Below are 13,480 nucleotides of genomic sequence, written 5' to 3' on the forward strand. Positions count from 1 at the left end.
AAGTGTTGAATAGGGAGGAAAACTTGGAGGCTGAATTTGTCTATTTTTAATCAGCTCTACCTTCTACAGAGGGTTCATTCAGGAAGAGATCAACTGAGGCCGTAAGGGGCACACATCAATGCGAAGAAGGTCACATGACAAGAGAATTCTAGATTTAGAAGTTCAACGTGGAGATTATACTTGCTGAAAATATTCTTAATGTATATTTTAGTGGTAAATTGTTAACATTCTTTCCATATTTCCTAACCTCAGCCATTCCCTTTCCTCCACTGTGGTTAGGGGTAAAATTCAGGAATGGATAACTTTCAGAGAACTGAGGAGACAGGACTTTGCCTGTGGTCAGGGGAAAAAAAAAAAATTCAAAAAGGGAAATTTCAGTTGCTTCGAAGCTGGTTTGTGAAAAGTCAGCGCAGGGGAAGGCAGTGGGAGGAGGCCTCTCGGGGGGCCCAGCTGAGGCTCCAACTCCCCATTTGTCTTAATTTGGCTTGTGGTTCTGGAGGCCCAGGGAAAACACAAACTTGCACTAATATAGCCCAGGCAAAATATTGGAAGGAAGGACATTTAGACATTTTGTACAAACTACAGCAAATAAAAGCAATAAACTGCAACAGCAAAGGAGACTTTCCTGATGCAGGTACTGCAGTTCCTCAAAGCCAGTAAAAGAGTCCTCGGATACATCCTCAAGAAACTTGCCTGTTTATTGTGGTGTCACATTTATGACTCCCATAAGTAGCAGTCAACTAATATCATTATAAAACTCTGATTTATAGGCACTTATATTGGATTTCTCCTCCTACTGGGGCCTCACATTTGACAGGACCATGTCCTTATTTGCATGAGGAATTCCTGTTGTAACTGGGGACTGAGGCTATCCAGTGGCCAAGATGGTGACCCGTTGATGACAGTTTTACATATTGCATTTTTTTTCAGGGGGCAAAAGTCACATGCATATGGTTGGATTCTTAGTAGGGGCTCTTTCCATTCTCATTATGTTGATACAAAGAATTGCCCTAGAAAAAGATCTCGAATAAAATTATGAATAAATCATTTGGACCGAGCCCAGATGGAGAAACCAACGTGATTTTTAGAAGCTGAAACCTTTTAGATCTTTCTCAGCGAGATTTTTGGTAAATTCACTCTTTAGAGACAGCAGCGAACCACACATTGGTCTTGTGAATCGTGTAGATGGGATTTGTGAGGCAGGGGACTAGGAACAGATGACGACAATGATCCAGCAAATGGTTGATTTCTGCTCCCCCCACCCCACCCCAAAAGGAACAACTACTCTTTCAGAGCCAACTCCTGACTTCAGGGCTCCCACAGTCCTGCTCTCTGAAAGCCCTGTAAAAGCTAGGGGGGGGTGAGGGGTGCGGAAGGCAATCATTTTAAAGAGATCACATTCAGTTTTATTAAAAAACCAAAACAGCTGGGGCATTGATTTGCAAGCTCTGTAATGCCATTGGTATGCCTGACCTGGCCAAGATATTAAAAAGATATTTAAGGAAATGTCAGTAAGTGTCTCAGGCACAAGCTTTGGCATATTCCAACCGCATTATGGTGCTTTGGGTAATTCATCTTCCTTTATGTTTCGCTATGCAGAGGGAAGGGAGGGAACATTTACAAGATGATTTACTGTGACACATCCATCCTAATGAAAGCATGTGCCGCTCGCCAGCACTCCTGGCTAATCTGCCCCCCCTCCCACATGCTCAGCCATATGTCCCATGCTTGGCGGGAGCAACGACTGTGTTGGTGGAGAACGAGTCCTGGGATCTGAGTAGCTTTTAACAGAAATCCCAGAAAGCTCTGAGGCTGTTGGCTCAGGTAGGAAAGCAGCAGGAAAGGGCTCATCAGTGTGGGGCTAAGTATTTTTAAAGATGCTCCAGTGGTATGACCCACAGGATGGAGGGAGATTTGCTGTCTCCTCCGAGCCCGGGAGGACTGCTGAGAGAGGAGCTCAGCCTTCACTGGGGAGACCTTCCCCTGGTGTTGCCCACCCCCCCCCCAACCTGACTCAGGTTCTTTGTTGCCCGGCCCCTGGCTGGCCACTCTCCGACTTCCAGCAGCAGCCACATTCCTCAGTTGCCAGAACCTGGCATCCCAGCCTTTCCCAGCTGCACACGGGACCCCCCGCTTTGTGCAAGCAGCTGCTGCTTTGACCAAGTGTGTTTCTAGCCCCCTACCCATGGCGACACTAGCTTAACTGCTTCTGGCTCTTGGGATGAAATCAACACTTACGGAACACCGACTGTATTCTATATAAGACATGGTGCTAGGCCCCGTGAAAAGACAGCAAGAAATTTGCAATAAAACAGATCTTTGCCTCCTAAAACCTGCGACCTAGTTGTGAATCAATGCTCCCATCTTACACCCTGGGCGTGCCCTGGATGAGGGTCTTAACCTCTTTGTAACTTCAGTTTTTCCATCTGTAAGGTTTGGAGAATAATAAGACAGAGGGTTGCTGTATATAAATTAATGTGTGAAAAAAAATAATGTGTGTAAAATGCTTAGAATAGTACAGGGCACGTCATAGGCACTCAATGAATTTTAGCTAGTTGTGAGCCCTAGTTGGAAGAAAAAGGGGAAAAAAAGAGAAGTAAATTAATATGTGACTGCCATACCCCAGAATAAGAGTTTTATATATGTACACATAATGCTCCCACTATAGTAGAAGGCAGCTCTTACTATTACCCTTTCATTTTTGAGTAAGGAAGACTCTGCTAGGTGAATAACTTGTATGAGTTTCCAGTGTTGACAGAGCTCACAGTTCAGGCCAAAACCCCTGGGTGCCAAAGCCCATGAGTTTGAAAAGACAAAGAATTCCAAATGTAATTAATGTTTCCAGGACACTGGAAGATGTGTAGCAAGGAGGCAGCTGATTGAGCCCCAACGTATCACACAGGAAGGCGTTGCTGTGAGAGTTCACTTCCAAATGGAACGTCAGGGAAAGGAAGGCTGACTGGAAAAGGTGGGGTTGGAAGACGGTCCTGAGGGATGAGTGTGATTTTGGAAGGGTAGCAAAGGCCCGTTGACCAAGTGAGCAATCCTGTGGAAGGAGAAAATTGCACCATCTCTCAGAGACAGAGCCCAAACTGGTTGACCAAAGCCAAGGGCTCAGGAGAGTCTAAAGATGGCAGGTTTTTGCACACTTTTCCACTGGGGGTGAACCGGGTGCCTCGGTGGTGCCTGTGAAAGGTTTGCTCTGCTGAAATAATAAGCTGGAGAGTGAGAGTCAGTGAGGGCCCAGTGCAGCCCTCTTCACCACAACTATCACCGGTCTCCTTGAGGGTGGCGGCAGGGAAAACAGATAAACAGCAAACCAATGACCTAGACACAAGGGTGCCTGAAAAACATGAACAGAGAGACCCTTCCCAGAGGTCTCAGTGGGGCTGGACTCTGCCGTCAGGGACGGAATCAACCTCTGCAGCTCTTGGGGATGCAAGCCCCAAGGGGGCAGGGAGGGAGGTGCGGTTCCTGGATTCAGGGAGGGGAGCTGGAAGCACAGGGCTGCTTGGCAGGAGCTGTGACTCTGGATGGAGCCACACAGCCAACCTGCCGTAACCAGCAGGGAGGTAGCCAGGAAAATAAATACCCCGTCTTCCCTCCTCCCTCCTCTCTCCTGCCAGTGCCCTGGGCAAGGGAGCCCTCTGTTCAGTGCATATAGGTCATCGTTCCTGGGCAGAGGACAGGGTGGAGAAGAGTCGAGAGGTGACCCAGGGGTGCAAATGGAAGACCCCCAACATAGAAGGTTTGTTACGGGCTTAGATAACTGACATGACCCAGAGCCTGGCACACAGAAGATCCTGAAGACTTGAGGGTGATGATGATTTCTTGGTGTTTTCTCTGCTTTGGTTGGCTTGGTATTCATGTATCCAGCTCAGCCCCTCTGGCCTCACCACAATCAAAAAACGTTCTCAAATCCCTTCAGTAGCATGAGAAGTGAAGTGACTCACTGAAAAAGCCAATTGAGTTTTTTTGCCTGCAATCTTTGGCCTCTTTTTTTTTTTTTTTTTTTTTTTTAAAAAGGAGGCTTGGAAATCGTCTTTTTAAAACACAACCTTTGTGATGTGTTTTATTGGAAGTTCTTAACAGAGGAAAGGGGCTTGTTTGTTTAGATTGCTATGCAACAGGAGGCATTGAGCAAATGGTGTCTCGGTTTTTATTATTTTAAACTTCACCCAGGAGAAAATTGATCCAAGTTTAAGAAAGAAGGAAGGAGTGGAATATAGGCTCTAGTGTTTTCAAAATTCTAAATGGCATGGCAAACAGTAGAACCTTCAGACAAACATTTGCATATGAAAAACCACCGTCATAATTCTCACTTCCCAGGTAAAATTAAAAAAGAAATATGCATAGTTTCATATGTATGCAAATGTTTGTCTTACGTGGTTTTTGTTTTTTGGGTTTTTTTCCAGCCTATTTATATAGATTACATGCTGAATGTAGTTTCTCCTGGAAGTTGAAAATCTATCACTTTCAACCAAACAGCACCAAAAAGTGAAGTGGTTCTGCAAGAATTGTTTTGTCCTCTCCCTCCTAGGCCGTGAGGTTCACAAAGCACTAGGGCAGATGCAGTCCCAGGTGGAGAGGGTAGAGGGACAGATGCCTCCCCAAAGTCTCACCGATCTTAAGCTCAATCCTCAGTGTTGTTTACGAAAGCTTCAAATTCCCCGTCGCGTGATTTTTCATTATGCCAAGGGGTTTCTGACTGACACTCGTGTTGGGGCAGACTCTATCAGACTGGCAGCCTTGGTGTCGTTTCTGAATTTTCTGTCCAAGCTAGGGGAGAGAAGGACGGGAGTCGAGAGCCCTGAACTTGGTTAAAGCAGACATCTGGAAGCCAATGGTGGAGAAAGAGAGCAAAGGTTAGGAGAAAAATAACACTCGGTAGCAACCAGCAAAACAAACTTTTGTCTGGGACGACAAGAAGGCACTGCAAACGTGGATCAGGGCTCATGTGGCACCAGCTCATCTTTTTAGAAACAATGTCTTACTGCTTCAGCTAATGTTAGATTATACAAAAAAGTAGAAAGAAGTAAATACAAATAATCAAAATATTGCTACCCAAAGACTGCCAGTACTAACACTTTGACACATTTCCTGCTGGTTTTTTAAAACATGTACATGTTCTGTGTGTGTGTGTGTGTGTGTGTGTGTATATATATATATATGATCATATATATATGTAAGATCGCAAAGAGATACGAAGAATATTTTTCAAACTAAAGAAAAAAGGGTTATTTTACCCCTCCAGTTTTATGCCTTGCATTTTAAGCCTAATGTTATATTTATGCATTTTTCCATATCTTTAAATATTCTTGGAATGACTCTTTTTTTAATTTGCTACATCATAGCTGTCCTACAGATGTAGCGTGGTTTATTTCCCCAACCTCATATTGTTGGCATTCGTGTTGTTTCCAATTTTTTACTGTTTCAAGGCTATCCATCAAAATATTATTTGTAAGAATATCTTTATAATTCTGTCCGTGGGATAAATTCCTAGAAGGGAAATTACTGGGTGACAAACACTTAAAACATAGGTCTCAAACTGCCATCTCGGAAAGTAATGCCAACTCTTGGTCTTGTGGGAGCATTATGAAAATACCCATTTCGTTACACTCCACCAATCCTGAGAATTATCATCTTTAAAATTCTTTACATATTTGAGAGGTGGAAAGTGGCTCCTTGATATTTTAAAATTTCATTTTCTCTCTCAGTATTTACTTGCCGTGCCAAACCAGCTTAGCTATCTTTGAAAAAAAAAAAAAAAAAACTAGCTTCCTTGTAAGTAGACCTTGGACTGCCAGTTCCCTGAGAAAAGTCAACTTCCATGGGACATGGGAATACACCCTCTTAAAATAAATGTCACAAAATCCCCATCAGCCTTAATTTTAATAATAATGCCACAATGAATTCTCTCCTGTCACATTTTATAATACAGTCATACCAGCTTTCAAAGGCTGGTGTGCCCTGAAATTACAAACACAGTCTGTGGCAGGAGACACTGGCAATTCTCCAGCCCAGTATGACAAGTGAGCATCTCTGTCACTCCGAGCCCACAGGGTGATGGAACGGGGACATGAGACCAAGTGTCACGGGTATCCAACAGCAACCTGACACTTGTTCACCCCTCACATGTCAGGGGTTCCTAATCTTTGTGCCAATTACCCCTTTGACAGTCAGGCGGAGGCTACAGATCCCGTCTCAGAATAATACCTTTAACTGCATACAAGAAAATGCATAATTATAAAGGAATCTAATTACATTGAAATTTTGTTATCAAAATATTTACAAGAATCTGTGGCATGGTAATATATGTGCTTATATTTATTAAACACTAAATCACAAGATCTAGTGGGAGATCTAACTACCATAACTGCAGAGTGGTAATGAGAGTAAAGATATTTCAAGATATCTACCACAACTAATATAATATGAGAATACTTATTCCTTCTATTAGTGACAAAGTCCAAGTACTGCAAAAACTGTTGTGGTTTGTTGCCTACATTTGTAATGAAGGAAATGCTCCCTTTCAATGGGAGGTTGATAAAAGACGCAGCTTTTTTCCCCATCGTGGAATGCCCGAGCTCTCTCCGTGGACCTATGGTCACATGAAGTGCTCTGAAAGTTGGAAATTATGTAAATGCACTATCTCCACCTCCTCCCACTTCTAGAAATGTGACATTTTCTCTGGGCCCTATCCATTATTTTTCTTGCTCTAATTACTACTGTTCTGGGAAGCTGTTGGAACAGGGTGGTAGGGTTGGCCACAGTGGAAGATCTTAGTCAAAGAGTTGAAGCCACTGAGTTAAAAATACTGTACTTGATGGAGTTGTAGACCTGTGTACTCTGATCACAGGCCATGCCCAGCACTGCTCTCTTCCCCGTGCCTGCGAGTCGGCTCTGACCACAGCTTTGCCACTAACCAGCCGTGTGATTATGAAAAAACCTCTTGAGATGCCCCTCTGATTTTCTTAATTCAAAAACATCATTCAGAAAAGACAGTCCTTAAGTTCCTCTTCCAGCTCTCACAATAGGTGACTTTAAAACTTCCATTGTGTTTTGACGATTAATGTATCTTTCCAAAAGAGTTCTTTAGCATCCAGAACAGAAAGCCTTAACTGTTCTCTAAAAGTTTTTTTTTTTAATTTTCATTTATTTTTATTTTTTTTTGTTCTCTAAAAGTTTTTATCCCTTTCTCTGTCACTGCTTGTCCCTTTCTCCATTATTTCCCCTCATTCTTCTTTTAAAACAAAGACTTTGTCTTTTCCTTAAAGCAACAGAATGTGAATTATGTTGATTTTAAAGAAGAACTCCAGGGACTCCTGAATGGCTCAGGGGTTGAGCCTCTGCCTTTGACTCAGGTTGTTATCTTGGGGTCCTGGGATCCAGTCCCACATTGGGCTCTCCATGGGGAGCCTGCTTCTCCCTCTGCCTATGTGTCTGTCTCTCATGAGTAAATAAAGAAAATCTTATAAAAAAAAAAAAAAAAACCTCCAAGTTTGTCTGGATCTTCAATTTCTTCACCAGGTCTAAATGCCTAGGACAACCGGTCTACATTTCAGCCTTGGTTTGAATGTTCCCCAACCTCTGTTCCTAAAGCATCCTTGCTTCCTCAGGAGGTGAGCTTTTCCTTCATGGGCTTTTTTTCCCCTGAGGCCTGAGGCAGGAACTTCTGAACTTCCTATGTGTTGTTGCACCGAAGAAGTGGAGTAGTCTATTCTCCTACTCAAATGGAGTTTATGGGGTAAATATTTCTATGAATTTTCCTTCCTAATCACCCAACACTGTTAAACACTTGGCAGTCTGCTCTGTTCAGGCAGTCGAGGCCAGACTCAGGGAGAGCCTGAGCTTCAGGTGTCAGAGTGAACAGGAGTGCTGGGTAAATCAAGGGGCCTCGCAGGAACACCATGGGCCCCTGGGGCCCTAAGAATACTAACAAGGCTGAAGGGAGAGGCCCAGAGGCAGCCCTGCTCTTGGCAAGCCCAGGCAGGGTTCCCTTTGATGTGAAGTCTTGCTTGATACTGCTTTGTGTGTCTGCATTTGTCCTTGGCAGCCAGAAGGCAGTTCCTGTCCAACAGTGAGGTGCCCTTGTGTATTGCTGCCATCCACTGAAACAGAGATGCATGCAAGCAACTCCCAGGGTGACAGGGGAGGAGGGAGGGAGGGGAGAAGCTGGGCTTGGTGGTGGGGGTGGGGAGGACACTCAAGGAGAGCCCAAGTGCCAAGGATGTTAGCAAGGAAACTGAGACAGTCCTGGGAGTTTGCACCACGGTTCTTAAAACATTTTACCTTAAAGTAGGAACAGTTTGAGAGGGATGTGGAGTAATTAGGAGAAAAATCTTGAGAGTTATTTCCTTGGATTGAAACACAAAGAGGTTTAGAAATACAGATCGCAATTGCCTCAAGTTGGTCTGGGCCAAACAGAGGCCTACGAATGTTAATTATCACAATTGGCTTGACTTGTCTTAGGTTCTGTAGATACTATTAATGCTGTTCTCTATATGTTTCCAGTTCTCTGCCCTTTCAAGCAAGCACAAGGCGGAATGAATTTCTGGGTCTCCTTGTGGTTGGATAGGACCATGTGACTAATTCTAGCCAAAGAGTAGAAGTGATAAGGATCTCTTCCAGACTGGAATATTGAATTACCAATGCAAAACCCTCCAGAGCTTTCTTGCCTCTTTGGAATGGGGACCGCCAACATTTGAGATGGTAGCTTCACCATCAGCCTGAGTCTTCAAGTACCTATATTTGTCAGACTCCTCCTGCCAACCCATAGGAGGTAAGTAGCATGAGCAAGAAGTCAACTTTTTGGTTTAAAGCCCCTATGATTTGCCAGCTTACAGGAACATAACCTAGACTATTATAATTGCTGAAGGCCCAGAAGACTCCCCTTCCCTTGTCCTGGTACGCTCATAGAGATTAAATATTGAATTATATTGAAGAGAATCCTCAACTTCCTTGGGAAAGCATCCCCACCTTATTGAGGCAATGGGAGCTTTCACAGCAGGGAATTTCTCTATGGAGTCGCCCTGAGGTTGAGTGACTACCACTGCATCTCAGAGCCTCAAGCTTTGAGGAGCCCAAGGTGTTACAGCTGAGAGCCATGACAGTCCCAGAAGATGCAGGAAGATGTTCATTGAGACTGGCTTAGCCTAAAGGGAGCCAAGAGAGAAACTTCATCAACTATAATGTATGAATCAAGTGTCTGTTTTCATATATTTCTGTGGTCAGAGGACTTCAGTCCCTGAGCAGGTTTTAATGCGAAAGTGGGAGAAAAAAAAAAAGAAAGAAAGAAAGAAAGAAAAGAAAAATATGGTTGGAGAAAACTCACAAACTACAAAGAGCCCCGAAAGAATACTGGCTGAAAACCAGAAGCGATGCAGTTTACACTACAGAACATAATTGATAGCCCTGGTAAGGCACATAAGGGACATTGGTTGGAGCTTTGTGCAAACTATAAAAAGAGCTGTAGTTAGTCCAGAGAAGTTTCAAGGAAGATGTTGTTTTCAGGAACTACTGGACTTTTAGAGAGAAAACTAGAATGGTGGGTCAGGAGAAGGGCAATACAGTCTGAAGCCCTTCTTGAACAAGGATCTAGAAGCCAGGTCAAGGTGACTTTACAAGAGGCATTATGGAAGCTTGGCCTGAGGGGCCCAGTGAGTGTTACATTTTCAGGGAGTCATAAAGATGGGGGTGGGGGGGAGTCAGGTGGTCAGGGGTAAGCTGATAGAGAAAGAATCTTAAAAGTAAAGTAGCTAATGCTAAGAGAAGTACTCCAAGCAAAATGATCCTGGCAAAGTGGGGCAAAGTGACAAAAAACATGACATCAGTAGGATCAAGATTATCACATGGGATGGGGGTGGTGCTGGGACCTGAGAATAAAAGAGAAGGAAAACAGCAAGCTTTTAGGAGGGAGAGGGGATAGTTATGGCGATGTGACCTGGAGTGCTAAGTGTCCTCCCATATCCTTTTTTGCCTCCTCCCCTAAGATGGAACCTCCCCACCCTACCCCCCACCTCCCCATTTTTAGCTGAGTACACAGCTGCACAGAATAAAGATTACATTTCACACCTTCCTCTTCAAGTAGATGTGACCATTGGGAACAAAGGAACACGAGCAAAATGTCACATATGGTTTCCTTAAAGAGCAGGCTCTTAATCTTCCTTCTCCCTTCCTGCTGCCTGAAATGCAGATATGAGAGGGCAAGCTAGAGCATTCAGCTTGGACAATTAAGTGGGAACGTACCAAAAAAAGAGTAAGGACAAGAGAAAAAAGCTCTGGTTCCTGGTGGTCATGGAGCCCCCAGACCATCCCCAGATTGTTTACCCATGAATTTATTTATGTGAGAGAGAAAGAAATATGCGTCTACTTTACTTAAGCTACTGCTAGAGTGAATTTTTTGTAAAAGCTGAATCTCATCCGTATTGATTCAAGAAGTAGCTCGAGTACAATGACAGGTGATTTTTATGTCCTCCTTTCTAAGTTTGCATGTTTCCCAAGCTTTTTGACAAGGAATACACATTATTTTTGTAATCAGGTGAAGTGTGTGTTTTTTAGGATAGATGTAAGAGAAGGCCCAGAACAGGGGCCTACACAGACAAAAAGGCACATGGATGCCCCTTGGTAGTGCAAAAGGACCTCTGACTTGAATTTCTTTCCTTCCATCCCATAAGGAGTTGTCCTTGAAAGACTATGTCTCTCTGCTTTGCAAGTTTCCTTGTCCCCTGTTCCCGTTGGTGGTCACTGCAGGAAACAGAAACCATTTTAGGTATTTCGAGTAGAAAGGAATTCAATACAAGGAATTGGATGCTACAACATCACTGGAATCGCTACGGAAATGTGATGGTGCCCTGCTAGATGGAAAGAGCATGCTGCTCCTGTCACCCAGTATATAACCTGGTATCTGTGAGCCAGAGGTTAGGAAATCACTGTCAACACCCCGAGGTCAAGGAACTGCTGCCAATTTCACAGTTGCCCCACATTCACGAAGCTGGTCACTAGACAGTGGGATGGGAAGTCTGTCCACAGCAAAAACTCATTTCTGCCAGAACCTCCCACTGCTGTAGAAATAAAAATGACGTCCACTGGCATTTCACCTTCTAAATCCCATAGGAGGCATTTTAGACCCTAGCAGAAGAGAGCCTGAGAAGCCCACTTGCTACCCTTCCAGCCCCTGTGCGCAAAAGGGGTGGATATGAATACCGAGGGCCAGCCAACCTCATCTGGTCCATCCCTTGGTGGTTCCCTCTAAGGTGTCGGACATTCTTAATAACTTTCTCAGATGGCTTCCCTGTTGATAAATTTCTCTACAGACGGTTTAAAGAGATCACTGAACACTTATTCCATGCGAACACTGTGTTAGGCGCTTCGGAGGGCGCGGAGTGATAGCACGGTTCCTATCATCGCATACCTCTTCCACTCGGGAAACATATGTTCAGCATCCAGCAGGTACTCAAGAGACCATCGGTAGCTCCTCATTATCTGCCAAATAAAGTTAAACTGCCTTCATTTAAACCTAACAGACTCTCTAGAATCTGACCTCAACTCATGTTCTCAAACTTTATCTCTTATTTTTCCACTAAATGAACACTTATGGACCAGAAAAACCGGATTGTTTTCTATTCTCTATACATATGTTTCTCTTTTCTGCCACCAACAATTTAGCCTCACTGTTTCTCTTCCCTAGAATGTTCTTCTTTCCATCTCCCTGTGTCAAAGTGCTGCTGATCCCTTAGCGTCCAGCTCAAATGTCACCTCCCCTATGAAGCCTTTCTTGATACCTTACAGCTGGAGATAATCCTTCATATCAGAATCCCTGGAACTTGATCTATATTTCTGCCATGGGATTTAAAACAGTCCACCTTCTATTACAGCTTTTTATATAAACATCACTTCTTCTCTAGTAGACCATGAGCCCTAGAGGAGCAAGGATTATTTTGTATTTATTTTTTGATCCTCCATAGTACCATAGTGTTTAAGTGAATAAATGTAAACCTCAAAGACAGTTATTACTCAAAAATTTTATAATCTAACAATGAAAAATATTTAAGAAGCACCATTAGTTTCTGTTCCTTAGCATATGAAATCTGATCCTCTTTGCCCAGAATTTCATGCTTCCCCAACTGACATCCCACCTCCTACTTCTTTAATTTTCTGTGACAATAAATAAGCATTTTGTTCTCCCTACATGTCTTGTTCATTTCATTTTTCTGGTATTCTTGTAACTAAGTGTGTAATTTGTGTGATGTTTTTTTCCATGTGTTACAAAACCCCAAAGGAGATGGGAATGCCTCCTTAGTGTCTATAGCATTAAGAAACAGCAAGTTGTGTTTCTGTGTTTCTACTCTAAGCCAACAATGCACAAATGGTAGCTTTGATTTATAAATGAAGAATATATTTCACAGGTACATTTTAAGATTTCACAGCAAGTAACCTATTTACCAATTCTTTTCATTTATTAATGCCTCCAATTATAGAACAAGTCATAGACCTTAACTCTTTTTATCAAACATGGATTCAATATAAAAGCATTGTAATTAAAGAGTCCCTTTTTGCCCAATGTAGGCTTCACCCCCTTCGCAAAAAAGTGTTTGTAAATGTTCTGGTTTCCTTTCTTAGCTATGTGCTGTGACCCTTGGTCCTCGAGTGCCTAGACCATGGCATCTAGTATTCCAGTCTTCAAATGGTAAGAGTTCAAATAATGCTTATTTCAAGTAATTATAATTGAAAATAGCATGAAGTAAGTTGTCACTGATTTCTTTGTGCAAAGCTGCCCTTCCAATTATTACCTAAGCAAACCACCACCCGCTGTTCACTAGAAGAATTTTTTCCCTCTAACTATTGCTAAAAACACACATAAGTCTGTTATATGAAAAATAACATGGTCTGGGGCTACAAAATGAGTAGGCTCATAACCAGCAATAGCGTTACATAAATCTGGGTTGCACATACAATCACAGAGATAGACAAAGTGCTAAGGGAATACAATGGAAAGAATGATTACCTCTTCTTGGGGGCTCATCTCCACCAGTCAATGAAGGTTTATCCATCAGGCATTTGTCTTTGTTATGCCTCTGAATTTGCATAAGGAGCACTTAGCCCTCCTCTGTTGCTAGTTGGTTGTGAAAGCAGGTACCTGCCCTTATCAGCCATGCAGACTTTTGTGCTCCAGGTAGGTTTGTGCTGGAGATTACAGGCTGTGGATATATGCCTGTGGATCCATTCTTATTCAAAAACCAGTTGTGAGAAATAATATTTACAAAGGAGTGGTTCCAGGGCATTGCTGCCCATTTATTATTCTAGGTAGACTAAATGCTACTCTTGGATTAAACCAGGTCATAATAGGGCTGTGAACTTGACTTGTTGTTTTAATTCCTTGTAGACTTCCTTTTTTTCCAAATTTGTGCCTTAAGCCTAAGCCATTAGCCTAAAAAGAGAAAAATTAAGTTCCATGGAACATGATGGAAATTCTTGGCGC

General features: G+C 43.0%; 1 long non-coding RNA gene across 1 annotated transcript in view; it reads right to left on the reverse strand.

Moving 5' to 3' along the window:
• Positions 1–13,179, reverse strand: part of LOC119865420 — a 40,875-nt gene extending 27,696 nt beyond the window's left edge. Inside the window, exon 1 of the long non-coding RNA XR_005377189.1 lies at positions 13,007–13,179. This is a non-coding gene — a long non-coding RNA (uncharacterized LOC119865420). The remainder of the gene's footprint in view (positions 1–13,006) is intronic.
• Positions 13,180–13,480: the final 301 nt, after the last annotated feature.

This window comes from Canis lupus, chromosome 23 (assembly GCF_011100685.1).
Source record: "Canis lupus familiaris isolate Mischka breed German Shepherd chromosome 23, alternate assembly UU_Cfam_GSD_1.0, whole genome shotgun sequence".
NCBI classification, from domain to species: Eukaryota; Metazoa; Chordata; class Mammalia; order Carnivora; family Canidae; genus Canis; species Canis lupus.